At 36.3% G+C, this 15,668-nt stretch overlaps 2 protein-coding genes across 2 annotated transcripts in view; one reads left to right on the top strand and one right to left on the bottom strand.

Moving 5' to 3' along the window:
- Nucleotides 1-5,702, bottom strand: part of LOC126236794 (hemolymph lipopolysaccharide-binding protein-like) — a 39,698-nt gene extending 33,996 nt beyond the window's left edge. Inside the window, exon 1 of the mRNA XM_049946381.1 lies at nt 5,572-5,702. The gene's annotated coding sequence lies outside the window, so the exon portion shown is untranslated. The remainder of the gene's footprint in view (nt 1-5,571) is intronic.
- Nucleotides 1-15,668, top strand: part of LOC126235237 (kinesin-like protein KIF19) — a 605,478-nt gene that overhangs the window by 380,890 nt on the left and 208,920 nt on the right. The gene's annotated exons all lie outside the window — the stretch shown is intronic.

Raw genomic sequence — 15,668 nt, 5'->3', positions numbered from 1 at the left:
AAAAATCAGTTTTTTAACTGAATAGTTTTCTTAAAATCAGATGATAAGTATTTCATAGTGGCTGGAACACCATCTATCAGCATGGGACATAGAGAACATGAGGGGTTAAATTTTATAATTAATAGTTTAAAACTGTGAGAAATAAAAAGACACGTGCTGTCAGTGGGGATTGAACCAGACCCAACAAATTGCCAGTTGGTACTCTTTAACATCGATATGTCAGCTGGTCCTCTAAAATTCCTCATACTCCACATTTGCACAACACTTTGCCATGCTCGAAGAAAAATACTGACCTGTTGCTGTGCTCAGTACCAGCAATGATGAAGTCACATCAGATCATATCTAGTCAAGAAAAGACATCTGTGTCTCTTCTCTGAGTTGATCATTGCACCACTGACTGTCATTTCAGCACTCGAAAATGGTGTCTAGTTATTGCATAGAGAGCACTACAGAATATTTTTTTGACCATTTTATCTGCATACCAGAATGCACTCAAAGAGAACTGGCTTGATTTTAATGTGATTCCATGCTAACATTAAAAGAGAAATGGCATAATTTTAGTGTGATTTCCAGTTTGCATTTGAAGAGAAATGGCTTGATCACCAGCCCCTCCGCATAACACCGATGTATAAAGTTTAAGGTAACCAAAACAAGTCTACTTACAGATTCTTTTCAGTTCTCCTAGCCTTTTCAAAAAAATTTTAGTAAGCGTGCTGACTCATTTTTATGAACAGTTTATCAACTGTTATTCATTTCTTTTTTATGAAGGGTTCTCAACAGAGAAAGCCATAAAAGACTCAAAAAAGAAGCTGTGATGGAGCAAACCAACTTAAATTACTTAGTTGGTGTACTTATGGCTTTATCAAAGGCCTTTTATTGTGGTAATCACAAAATCCTACTTCAAAAGCTGAAGTGTTATGGCATTAATGACAACCTTCTTGCTTAATGGAGTACTGTCTTTATAGGAGACAAGAGAGTGACACACTGACAGATTGTAACAGTGGAATGAAACTAACTTCTCAAAGTGGAAACATAACATGAGGACCCACAAGGATCAATCTTGAGTATACTTTTCTTTTTAACTTACATAAATGACCTTCCAATTTTTTATTTAATTCTTCATGTATGAGTTCCATACTCAATTTCTAAGAACATGGACATAGGTGGATAGGTCTGTAATTGGGAATCAGTTTCATAAATAGGTCTTACTATTGCATATTTGAGTCTTTCAGGAAATACATTTTGTCTCATTAACTGAGTACTAAAATAAATAAAGATGATGCTATAATACCAGTCAGTATTCAGAACTTTGGTTGAAACACCACCATAACAGGAATAGTTATTCCAAAAACCATTTTTTATAAACGTGAGAAATAAAATCAAAGAGTTTGGACTACTGTGTAATTTAATTTTTAAGGAAAAATTGCACTGCAAATATAGACCCTGTACAGTGTGGTGTCTACATAGTGCTCAACTATGCATATGAGTTGTCTTAAGTCTTGTACGTCTATACAGTGTAAAATGCACTGGGGGGGGGGGGATTTAAGGAGAAATTATTAAGGAAAGAATAGAGTGGTGAAATAGGAAAAAAATTCTTAGTTAGGACATGTCTGTACACCTAACACTGGACAACTGCCTTGTCCTCTTTTAAAATTTTTGAGAACAGCAGCCCTATCCTTGCTCAAAACTATCATTGTCTAATATCATTGTACTGTTACTTGAGAAGTAGGCTATTTTTGAGAATTTTCAGACACCCACAAAGCTATATTTTCGTAAGTTACCGATGTGATTGTTTTGGATACGTAATTTATTTTGTAGCAAATCGGCATTAGTGGTTCACAGTTCTGCCAAAGAATAATTCACCTCTGAATTTCATTGTCTATCAATGTGAATAAATGTGCATTTTTGAGAATTTTCAGAAGCTACCACTGTCCTTTGCATAATCTACAAGCAATTTTTAGAAAATCAGCATTTGTGATTAAGTTATTGTAGCATATGTCCTAACTAATGTACTGTATTACATCTGAATATTTCCTTAAGAGAAGTAGCCCTATATATTACCTGCATTTATCATAAATGAGCACTGTTTTTGGGTTTGCAAACAACTATAATTAACCTCAAAATGTGTAAGGAAACTAATAATTTGTATCACAGGTTTTGTGCTGTCTTAATAGAAATGTCAAACAATGGAAAATCCAGGATGAAATGTAACAATCTTATAAGAAATAAAAATGTTGTTTTATGTATTTGCTTCAATTCTTATAGGGGATTACTACCTTTTTAGCCCAACAGACCAAAAGATAATCTACAGACTTAATTTATAGTTATTTTTTCACTGCCTTGTAATAGATTGTGCCAGCCAAAATGCAACCCCACTGTGAATGCTGTTCTCGAACATGGGGTGAATTGGTTGATGTTCATAGGCTGCTGGAAATCACCCTGATTACTGTCAAATGATCGGCAGCTGCTGTGAAACAGTGTGTTGAAAGAGTCATGTACCTATGGTACTGGTACCAGACGTACTTCAAGCCCTATCCTCTCCTGTGCATTCTGTCTCTTCTGTAGAAAGTACAGGATCAGTCACTATTCATCCACTTGACTGTGAGTGGTGTGTCAGTGGTAGATGTAGGTTTCCTGTACAGGGTGAACAGGGACAAAGAAGGACTCAGTGTTGTACAGAACCCACTAACCAACATGTTTGTGGTGCTGTCTCTCACTGAAATTAAAACTGAGCCAGTGGGGCTGGCTTCAGTTGTCTCAGGGAAATCTGTTTTGTTTGGTGTCAAGAGGAGGCAAACACAAAGGGGTAGGAGTCTACTAATCATTGGCAGTTCAAATGTAAAGCAAATGATAGTACTCCTTAGGGAAAAGGCAGCAAGGAACAGGAAAGGACACCAGGTACACTCAGTGTGTATGCCTGGAGGCTTCATTCAACATGTTGGAGAGACTATTCCCTCAGCTACTGAGAAAGATTGTGGTGCATATTAAAACAAATTATACTTGTCATCTGAGCTCTGAGGTCATACTTCAATCATTCCAGTGACTGGTAGAGGTTGAGAACGCCAGCCTTGTGCATGAAGTTGGAATGAACCCCAAAATTTGCAGCATAGCCCCAGAATTGGCCATGGCCCTTTAGTTCTGACTTGAGTGGAAGGACTGAACCAGAGACTTTGAAGGTTCTGTGACAAGCTAGGCTGTGACATCCTGGACTTGTACCATAGGGTCAAGAACTGTAGGGTCCATCTAAATGGGTCAGTCCTGCACTACACATTAGAGGCTGCTACTCAGATAGTTGACTGTGTGTAGGGTGCATACAAGGATTTTTTAAGTTAGGTTACTCTCAATCCAATCCAGATAACAGTAGCTGTAGGAAACCCAGAAATATCAATGCATGTTTGAAAAAACTGCTTCCCATAGGTGAGAGTATTAAAATCCTAGTGGCAAAGTGCAGAAGCATTCAGAACAAAGTGCCAGAGTCTAAAGTGCACATGAAAATCAGTGTAGCTCATGTAAAACGAGGTACAGGAAGCTGGTTGAGACCTGAAACTGATCACAGTGAGATTTCTGGGGAAAATGTAAGTGTCATTGAAAGGATAGGCAAATGGGAAAATAGGTGATGTATTTTTTGCAGTAGACAAGAAACTTAAATCAATTGAGATAGAAACTGAAGCTGCCTGTGAGATTGTTTGGGGAAGACTCAGTATCAGGGGTGGGCTTAAGATGATAACTGGATCCTCCTATCACCCACCAGACTCATCTCCTGATGTAACCAAAAACTTTAGAGAAAACAAAGTTCACTTGTAAGTAAGTTCCCCAATCATACTGCAATCTTTGGCGGAGATTATAATCACCCAACATTTAACTGGGAAAATTTTGTTTGTTAGTGGTGGCATCATTAGACATCCTGTGAAACACTACCAACACTACCTAGAACAGATAGTTAGGAACCCGACTCATGATGGAAATATATTGGAGCTATAGACGACATTGACACTGGTGTCAGTGATCATGATGTGGTTGTGGGAGCAATGATTACTGAAGTATCAAAAAAGAACTAAAACAAGTGGAAAGATACAAATGTTCTGTAAACTAGATTAAAAAAAATCAGTAGTATCATATCTCAATGAGGAACTTGAAACTTTCAGCACTGGCCAGGAACATGCAGAGGAATAGTTGACCATGCAGTGGATAGATGTGTACCTAGTAGAACAGTCCATAATGAGAGGGAACCTCCATGGTAAACAGTCATTGTATAGAAGCTTCTAAAGAAACAGAGATTACTGCATAATAGGTGTAAAACAAAGAGCTATACACAGAGAGCTGATGAGTGTAACATGTTTTGCTGTCAGGAGAGAATGTGTGAAGCCTCCAATGACTACTACAACAGAATATTATCAAATGACCTTTCACAAAACCCAAAGAAATTCTGGTTGTATGTAAAGGCTGTTAGTGGCATCAGAGTTAGTGTCCAGTTCCTATCGAATGAGACAGGAACTGAAATTTAGGGTAACAAATCAACAGCTGCAATGCTTAACTCCATGCCCAAATTTGATACTGAATCTTACCCACACACTCTTGTATGCAACTTCAATTTCTGTCTATGTGGATTTAAGTTTCTTGTTTAACATAACAAATGCACCTCCTTCATTTTCAATAACACTTTTCATTCAATGTATATTTAGATTTAATCCAAAAATTCCACTTGTTCATTTGTGGTTTTAACCAGATTTTTATACCTAGTGCTGTATGAGCTTCACTGCTTTTAAGTACTGCTTCAAACTCTGGGAATTTGTTACAAATGCTTTGGCAGTTGATTATTAGTATTCTACTCATTTCATCTACATATTTATGTGTATATGAGTGTGTGGGGGGTGGGGGTGGGGGGGAGGTGGGGAGGGGGGGAGGAGGTGCAACTATTTTGGTCTTACACTAACACTTTGTGATCTCCTACAGTTATCATTGTCTACATCAGGTTCTAAATGAAACATTATGCCTTAAATTCCTTGTGATAAGCTTCTTTTATAGCTAACATTGAGTCAAAATATAGGTAGACTCAACAGATGTTCAGTTCAGCAGGTTGTGTCCCTAAATATTCATATGCTGGGTAGTTTTCAATATTTTTACTCCCTATTATTTTACATAATCATCTTCTATAGGCATGAGGTTCATCTGACACAAAGCAACAGATTTGTAACCATTCTCCATTCAAAAGGAAATTAAAACTATACTCTAGTATTCACAGCTACAAAGTATGTGATTATCTAGAAACAAAATTAGAAGAATCCTGTTACTTGTCGAGGACGCAGAAATTTTCATTGTAATCATGCCTTTATTCTTACAGCACACACAAAACATTTATTTTATGATAGGTCTGAGGTGTTCATGAAGATACTGAGCTGTTATTTTACTAAGGAAGCAGCATTTTTCATTATTTTAAAAGTAGAGGCTTTACCATCAATTTTAATTACTGAAATTAAATTACTATTAATTCCAAATGGATCTGGAGAAATGATTAATGACTGAAGGAATTAATGAATGAATAAATATTGTTATGTATACTTTCTTACTTACTGTGTCAACTACAGAAACAACTCTCCTTTCAAGTGGTAACAGTCAGTTCCACTTTCTGCCAGTGCCTTTTTTATCTTCTTTAGCTTCTAGAGCTGCAGTGCCACATGTCTGTTGATAATAAGGGAGGAGGAGGAACTTGATATGTAACTCAGAGATTGTCCGGGCATGGCACATGCAATTAGCTTTACATAGTGGTTCTCAACTGAACACTCTAAACAACTTTATTTACTGTTATTAACTGTTGTTCATGATCTCTTGCATTCTACATAAATGTGGGTGACTTTATAATAGTGGAAACAAGACAAAGCAGGAATTGGAAGGAAATTCAATTAACAATAACATACTGGAATTTAATTGCAAACAAAATAAATAGAGTACATGCCTTATATTTCATATAATTTTGTCATTGACAGTAAAATTTGGTAATCTCAGAACATACACACGTAGTTTGGCTCATTCACATCACTTCTTTCAATGTTATCAAAAATACGTGTAGCCATTACTTGAAAGATAAATCCAGTCAGAGAAAATTCATCACTGAACAATGATAACTGAGTTTGAAAAGACATTTTACATTATATTATTAGTTGACATGATCAACAGGAAATAAATATTTCATATTAAAATTACTTGAAAATCTCTTAAGATTGTTTTATTGCAAAAGCCTACACTAATAACTGCAGTATCCTTTAGTATTCTTTTTCATCAGTGTAGTAGCTGATTTCAAAATAAGTATTTCAAATACCTTTACTGTTCTTGATATACATTAATGACTTAAATGACTTACCATTCCACACTGACGAAGATGCAAAGTTAGTTCTTTTTGCTGATGATACAAGTATAGCAATAACATCCAAAAACCGAGAACTAAGTGATGTAATTGTAAATGATGTTTTTCACAAAATTATTCAGTGGTTCTCAGCAAACGGACTCTCTTTAAATTTTGATAAAACACAGTATATGCAGTTCCGTACAGTAAATGGCACAACTCCAGTAATAAATATAGACTTTGAACAGAAGTCTGTAGCTAAGGTAGAATTTTCAAAATTTTTAGGTGTGTCCATTGATGAGAGGTTAAACTGGAAGCAACACATTGATGGTCTGCTGAAACGTCTGAGTTCAGCTATGTATGCTATTAGGGTTATTGCAAATTTTGGTGATAAGAATCTCAGTAAATTAGCTTACTATGCTTACTTTCATTCACTGCTTTCATATGGCATCATATTCTGGGGTAATTCATCGTTGAGTAGAAAAGTATTCATTGCTCAAAAACGTGTAATCAGAATAATTGCTGGAGCCCACCCACGGTCCTCCTGCAGACATCTATTTAAGGATCTAGGGATCCTCACAGTAACCTCACAGTATATATATTCACTTATGAAATTTGTTGTTAATAATCCAGCCCAGTTCAAAAGTAATAGCAGTGTGCATAGCTATAACACCAGGAGAAAGGATGATCACTATGCAGGGTTAAATCTGACTTTGGCACAGAAAGGGGTAAATTATGCTGCCACAAAAGTCTTTGGTCACCTACCAAACAGCATCAAAAGCCTGACAGATAGCCAACTAACATTTAAAAATAAGTTAAAAGAATTTCTAGATGACAACTCCTTCTACTCATTGGCTGAATTTTTAGATATAAATTAAGGGGGGGGGGGGGGGGGGGGGAACTTAAACATTAGTGTCAGGCAATATTTTGTGTAATGTAATATCTTGTACAGACATCTTTTATTAAACGACACGTTCCACATCATTACAAAGTGTCGTATTCATGATTTATGCAACAAGTATTAATCTAATCTAATCTCTTAGGAAGCTGTCTAATGTTTTTTGTGACACAAAAAATAGAGAAATTATACTTCCCATTTTCTTTTGCTTTCAATATGTGAGTGAAACTTGTTGAATGCTGAAACATTTATAGAAACTGAGATCCTGGATACGAAAAGGGCTTTACAACTTTAAAAAGTTATATAAATATATTGAGAGAAGGTATAGAGCTGGGTTTAGTGTTATTTTGTAGGGAAACACGTCAACTTTTTTCCCCTTAAACCAAAGATTGTGTATGTAGCTTCTGTTGGCCTGCACACATCCCATCGGAGGTCAATTTCTTCTGAAACTCACTGTAGCATTGCAGGTGTAACTGCCAGTGTAAATTCTTGCCTTAAGTTCAGGTAGAGAAGATAGCACAGAAGCTACAAACACAATATCCTTGATGAATCCCCATAAAAAATTGAATGGTGTCTGGTCTGAGGAACATGGGGTCCATGCAATTGGCGCGTCACAGCCAATCCATTAATCTGGAAAGTGGTCACTGAGAAAATCCCATCAGTGAGGTAGTGGGGTGGTGCACCATCTTGCCTGAAGTAAAAATTTCATTCTTGGCCATCTTCATCAATCTGTGGTATCAAAAATTGTTGTAACACATCCAGATCCACTATCCTGTTGATGGTTCTCTCACAGAAAAAAAGGGACTGTACACTTTCTTCTTACTAAATGTACAAAGAATGTTCAGTTTATGGCTATCACAAACATGCAGTGTTTGACATGGATTTTTATTGCACCAAATCCTACAATTATGTGTGTTATCCTTGCCACTTAAGCAACAAGTTGACTCATCAGAAAAGATGATTTTGTCCAAGAAATGTTCATCCTCATGTATTTGATTTAACATATCCACACAGAAATTCTTGCAAGCAGTTTTATCAGTGTCTTTTATTGCTTGTGCAATCATCAATCTGTACGGCTCAAATGCAAACAGTTTTTCAACACATGCCAAACAGTCATACACTATGTGATCAGTGGCTGAAAATGACGTACAAGTTCTTGGTGCCCTCCATAGGTAATGCTGGAATTCAATATGGTGTTGGCCCACCCTTAGCCTTGATGACAGCTTCCACTCTCACAGGAATATGTTCAATCAGGTGCTGGATGGTTTCTTGGCAAATGGCAGCCCACTCTACATGGAGTGCTGCACTGAGGAGAGGTATTGATGTCAGTTGGTGAGGCCTGGCACAAAGTCAGCGTTCAAAAACATCCCAAACGTGTTCTACAGGATTCAGGTCAGGACTCTATGCAAATCAGTCTATTACAGGGATGTTATTGTCATGTAACCACTCCGCCACATTATGAACAGGTGCTCGATCATATTGGAAGACGCAATCGCCATTCCCGAATTGCTATTCAACAGTAGGAAGCAAGAAAGTGTTTAAAATATCAGTGTAGGCCTGTGGTGTGATAGTGCCCCACAAAATAACAAGGGGTGCAAGCATTCTCCATGAAAAACATGACCACACCATAACACCACTGCCTCCAAGTTCTGCTGTTGGCACTACATATGATGGCAGATGACCGTCACCACGCATTTGCCATACACACATCCTACCATCAGATCACCACATTGTGTACCATGATTTGTCACTCCACACAATGATTTTCCACCGTTCAATCATCCAATGTTTATGCTCCTTACACCAAGCGAGGCGACATTTGGCTTTTTCCGGCGCTATGTGCTATGTGTGGCTCATGAGCAGCCGCTCAACCATGAAATCCAAGTTTTCTCACTTCCCACCTGTCATAATACATGCAGTGGATCCTGATGCAGTATGGAATTCCTATGTGTTGATCTGGATAGATGTCTGCTTGTTACACATCTTCAAATGTTGGCGGTCTCTGTCAGTCAACAGACGAGGTTGGCCTGTATGCTTTTATGCTGTACATGTCCCTTCTCATTTCCACTGCACTATCACATTGGAAAAGTAGACCTAGGGATGTTCAGGAGTGTGAAAATCTTACATACAGACATATGTCACAAGTGACACCCAATCACCTGACCACGTTTGCAATCCGTGAGTTCCGTGGACTGCCCCATTCTGCTCTCTCAAGATGTCTAATGACTACTGAGGTCAGTGATATAGAGTACCTGGCAATAGGTGGCAGCACAATGCACCTAATATGTAAAAGTCGTGTATTTGTGGGTGTCTGGATACTTTTGATCACATAGTGTATGTGGGATTTGCAGTTCGTGAGATGCACACTGGGTCAATTTTGTAGGGTTGTTGACAAAACATTGTCTCAATCACTCAATGACATTGTCAGATGTGCTTGGATGACCTGATGACTTCCCATGTCTTACCGAACACAGTACTGAAATTATGCTGTACTGTTGATGCCAACTTCGATTCTTCAAACCAAAACACAGCTAGTATGCTCGGGTCCAGTGAAGGAAGCCACCTTTAATGCAACTACCACTATTGCCTCTTACAGTGCAATTCAGCACTAGTGAACTATGCAAGACAAAACTTGATGTATTTCCCTGAAAATTGACACTACAATCACCTCTGTAGGTACTATGAATTAATTTCTATGACTTTCCAAAGTTGTAAAGTCCTTTTTGAAACACCCTGTAAGTGGTGGCATGGTCTCACATAGTGAATCTTTCACAGTTTAATGGGATTCATTTCTCCATGTGGAATACATCTGCACTTTTATATGGTTACAAATATATTATGGAATAATATGCATAAGAAATTCAAATATTTCATTTTCAGAGCAGTCAGTAATCTTCAGTAACTTAAATTTTAATTATTAACCACTTTAAAAAACCATTCAATAACCAAGATCAAATAAAATATTTCTTTATTTAGGACAACCAGTTTCAGTAGACTATACTGTCATCTTCAGGTCTTAAAATCTTTTTGTTTTAAAATATGTTCATTTTATGCTGACTTCACAAACAAGATGTCAAGTGGACAGAAATAGCAGAAAAGGTCTGTGATAACTAAAATATTTAAAAACATAATGCACCATGTGCAATAGGCTATGTCCACATACATATTGCACACAGTTGCTCATGGCATCATGCAAACATGGTACAGAGTAACCCAACTGTTTACATATGCTGGAAAAGCTACTATGAGCAAAATGTATATGGACATATCCTGTTGCGCACACACACATATTTTATTGATGACAAACATTTTATAATGTGCAATTTTTATCCACTTGACATCTTGTGTGTGAGGTCAATGTAAAATGAACATTTTTTACAACAAAAAGATTTTAAGACCTGAAGACGACAGCATTATCTGTTGAAACTGGTTGTCTTCAATAAAGAAATATTTTTTGCAATCTTAGCTGTTGAATGCTTTTCAACAATTAAACAGATCATCCTTCAGTTCTCTCAAAATGAGAAAATTCAGTTAACCAATTTGAATATATGCCTATGTGGGCAGTGTCAAAAGCTGCCATACTGCAGCAATACTTGACTATAAAGGTAACCAAATAGATTCTCATCATGCAAGAAATTTTCTTCCCTTGCCAATACTATGAGTGTTAGTAGCATATAGTTCTTAATCATTAAATCACGTACCAATGTTTGTGTTACATTCTAGACATCTCTGCAGTTCATTATATAGTGATAATCTTCTGCAATGATTCACATAATATGGATACAATTTTAAGGAAGTGTCATTATACGTCAACCTTCCCTCCATCCTCTTTTTCTTTTAATTCATCAGGAAATGAGAAACTTTTGTAATTCTTCTTTAGTCATGAATTACATTAACACAAAATGTTCACAAAAGACTACTAAATGTGAGAAATAAAAGTGCCTTTTGGACATGCTTGAAAACTTTTTAACAGAGAGTCAGCATGTTAGTTATTGGATGTGGCAATGTTAACAGTGAATGATTGCCCATACCCTTCCTGTCACCTCCCTGCCCCCCCCCCCTTTCCCAGGATGGAATTTGTATACCCCAACTGACTGTATCTAGTGCTATCCCAGGTTTATAAATGCTTGTGAATTGTGTACTTAGTTGGATATTCACTTACTCAGCTGTGGAAAACTATCTATAGCTGGCACATCAGCTCGCATTTTTAATTCACTGACTGGACTTGATCCATGGGTGCCACACCTGCTCAAATCCCAGATGTGGGATGCTAATGTACACAGCTGTCCAAGTGGGTACTGTACTCCACCATATTAATGTAGTTTTTTGAGATATGATTATATGTTTGATTATCATTACATTAGGAACCCTTTCGAAAAATTAAATTCTTGTTCCCACTTTTACATAAAGATCAAACAGTACTAAATGAACAGTTAAACCAAACTGGGTTGTGATGTAATCATTATTGAACATTTTCTCACTGGGCATTGCTTCAGATTCTGCTTATAACATTACTGTATGGTAGTATTAGAGGGTCATGTAATATGAACACTCATCTCTTGGCCCTTAGTGTGAATTTTCAAAACCAAAGCTTCTATAAGCAGCTCATCAGTTGCACTCATGAGGCTGAGTGGCCCATCTCTTAGGCTTCGCACTGAGAAAAAATATGCTTCACAGGACTGAGCTGCAGTCTACTTGCCTGTCAGGTACACAGGCTCCTTTGTCATGGATCTGGACAAACTGACTAATACAGAGATACTGTGCTGCACTGATTTAATGTTGTGGACACATTTTATGTAAAAAATATAGTCCTGCATGAGAAAATAAAATGCACTCTTAATGGACTAATCATGTTTTCTTTCATCTATCATTAGATTAGTCAAACATTAAAAAATGTTTGCTAATCTGGAAGATGAAAGAAAGCAGTTTACTGATGTACAAAATATCTGAATATATGCCATAATATTGATTCCTTAAATTGACCAGACTTAAAGGAAAATATTTATGGAGCAAAGAGATACCACAGCAAACTTTATCTCAAAGCTACATTTGTTCATATTTCTGGTATAAACACATACAGTTAGATCCTATATTTACTATCTAGCTCAGGAGAAAGCTATCAACTTTCCACAGGTTTAAAAGTAAATAACAATTTTTAAAAACGTTCATTGTGGCCTTTCTGCCTAATATATGGTAGACTGAGGTTGAAGCACAGTAAATTTCTTAATTTATAAAGTATTCGAGTCTACATACAGTATTTCATTGCCTTACATTGAAGTACAATAGCATTGCAAATTTAAAAACGTCTGTTTATATATACAGAATAACAGAGTCTGAAGTAATTTTAAAAATGTGTGAAGCAGCATAACTTTGTTCCTTTTGGCACTACAAGAGATGCTAGTTTTGTACATATCTTTCTGTGTATAAAAATCTTTTAATCAACTCTCAAGTACAACAAGAAAAATAAATTAAATACTTGTATTTTCTGTGAGGCAAGAAACACATACAGGATATTATGTATTATTCTTGAGAAGAAATACAAAATGTTTTACAATTTGTATTACAAGCTTTTAGTGTTTGTAGAGGGCACTTAGTAGACCAGGTTTGGATAAGGAGCCCTGTCCAGAAATACATCATTTGCATATAAAATGACTTTGAAGATGGAGTCCCTTCTTAAATCTCCCACTTCACAGCATGCACACTAATTGAGAACAGGAAACTGTCATCAGTCCCTGGTGGAGTTATGACATCACATACCATTTTCATTAACCTACAACAATGTCTGTGACAAACTGGTAAATTCTCAACTAGGAGGGTTGCCTGTGGTGCACCACAGACATGCTGCACCATTGACTTGGAAGAGGATGCCCTTTATCACCCAGAAGAGAACCCAATAACAAGTACTTAAAACATTCCCATGCCATGGGCTCTTATAGAGCACATTGATCAAAGATAATCATTTCTGCTGTGTGTGTAGTGTGAAGTGAGAGGCTGTAATAGGTATTGTGAAACACCCTGTATGTCTACACTTTCTCATTATCTTCAATTGATCTAGCACACATTTTCGTAAATTTTGTTTATATATGTTGCAAGATGTAATTCACCATGTATAAAAATGACCATGAATAGAAACTTTTACTGCCAGTGCTCATCACAGCATTTTCAAATGACATTCACACACACGTATCTTTATGTAACACTCAATCTCACATTAACCACTTTTCATTGTTATGTAGTTTATATATACATATGTGTCCATATAAAAGTAAATTATGAATACCATTATTACACACATAGTTTATTTCTGTTCCTATTTGAAAGTAAGTAAAATGTTGTAAGTTAGCTTTTTAGTGCTTATTACAACCTAAGTTCATGAATGAATGGAACCTTCATATCAGAATAGGGGTCCTCTTATGTAGCTTACATGTTTCTCATCACCACCATCATTGTCTGGCCACCCATTTGACTATTTTGTATAGCCTGTTGTTTCCTGTGATTCACCTAGAAGAGAAGTAATATTAGAGCATAAAGAAATGTATAGTACTGAAAGATCTATGGTAAATATTTATAGGTACTCCCCAACTCGTGTCTCAATCTATATAATATATTACTAAATATTTTCAGTTGTAGTAGTTGGTAGAGCTTTTAATTAACTTAAGTTGTGTGGCTGCCATTTGAATGTTTTTAAGCAAGAGTATAGATCATAGTGTTTTATTTATCATGTGTCATTTATACTGGCAAATGATATTCAGATAGAAAAATCATGATTGTAATTTAGTGCTAATTATTCTCTAGTGCTGATGAATTTTTGGCACTAGCTAATAATAATAATAACAATAAAAATAAAAATAAAAGACATGAACTTCACCATGGTGACAGGGTGGCTTAGCTTACATATCTCAGCAATACATATAGCAGTACAGCTGGTGCAGTCATATTTGAGGACCATCTGTGGAGAGACTAGACTATCATATGGTCCATAAAGAAAGGCAACAGCCTTTTCAATAACTGCAGGAGTGAAAATCTATATGACCGACTGAGCTGGCCTTTACTTCACCTTGTTATGATATTGTGGCACTGCTGAAACTAAGGGAAACTATTTTCTGAGGACATACAGCTCTACTGCATTCTTTAATGATGGTAGCATTAACTTTGGTAAAATAATCAAGGTGTAAAATAGTCCGCTATATGGAACCTCAGGAAGGGGACTACTCAAGTCAATGTTATTATCAGGATGCTTAGAGATGCAGAATTCCACCTTAGACTAAAGATAAAAGAGTAATAAACAAAGGCTTCCAGATAGATGGTAGAGGAAAGCATACTTTTCTAAGAAAATCAACTCAGATGGATTTTTTGTGGTACAGAAGAAAACAAATGATGGGATGAAAAAACTTGATATGTCTACCATAAACATTTTCAGTGTGGTGTAAGGCAGAAGACGTTAATGAAATCAGAAAAAATAAGATAAAACCTACAACTTAATAAAGAAACCAACAGCTAAATACACTATTTTTAATTGCAGATGGATTAAATATACTTGTGTATGTGTACATTGCAACAGCACTACATGGAGCATGCAGATTATATGAAAAAAAGTGCATACAATACAGGGCATTGTATACTGAACATTACTATTGGCTTTGGTTGTCACATTAGTCTCCCATGTATTCTTTCTTGCAGGATATCCCTGATATCAAACTAGTGACACTTCTGACTAAAATGCCTGGCTTAGTAAGGAGCACACCTTTCACAACAATTCCAACATGAATGAAGTTTTGAAGCCAGACTCTTGGTTCAGTCATTCTGTATTTGCATGGTGCTAGGACACTGATTAATAATTTATTGTAAGGCTTTTCAAGATGTCAGCTCTACACAAAAGAGTCCACCTGTTCTTTGACTTACCTAACCAAATGACAAGCTGCACACTGACAAATGGGAATTGGTAGACTGGTGACTAACATATAACCTACAATACTACTTTTGTTGCCTACCCAGATTTCAACATAACTGAACTTTGAACATGGGTAGAAGATTCCTGGATTATTTTTTTTTTTTAGTTCAATTACTAGTATATTGTTGTTCCACAAATTTAACTAAGGAGCTATTGGAGAAAATGGTTTGTATAAACTAATGACAGATGAGATAAATTGACAACAACACTGAAATGAATTCCACAATAACTTAATAAAATATTTGATACTTAATGTTAATTTTTATTTGGATTCATCTGTCTTTTCTTCATAATTATTATACAAAGTGTTTCAGGAGGATTGTTTGGTAATCAAGTATGTGACAGGAATGATCATTCAATGGAAAAAAGCATAGTAAACATGGGCTCTAAAATGCATACCTTAAGAGCTATGAGCACTTGATCAGTAGAAGAAATTTGTTTCACAGGAGCAAAGATGAACAAGTGCTCACAGCCAAGAG

This window comes from Schistocerca nitens, chromosome 2, assembly GCF_023898315.1.
Source record: "Schistocerca nitens isolate TAMUIC-IGC-003100 chromosome 2, iqSchNite1.1, whole genome shotgun sequence".
Lineage (NCBI taxonomy): Eukaryota > Metazoa > Arthropoda > Insecta > Orthoptera > Acrididae > Schistocerca > Schistocerca nitens.
This window is presented reverse-complemented; position numbering and strand designations above follow the sequence as displayed.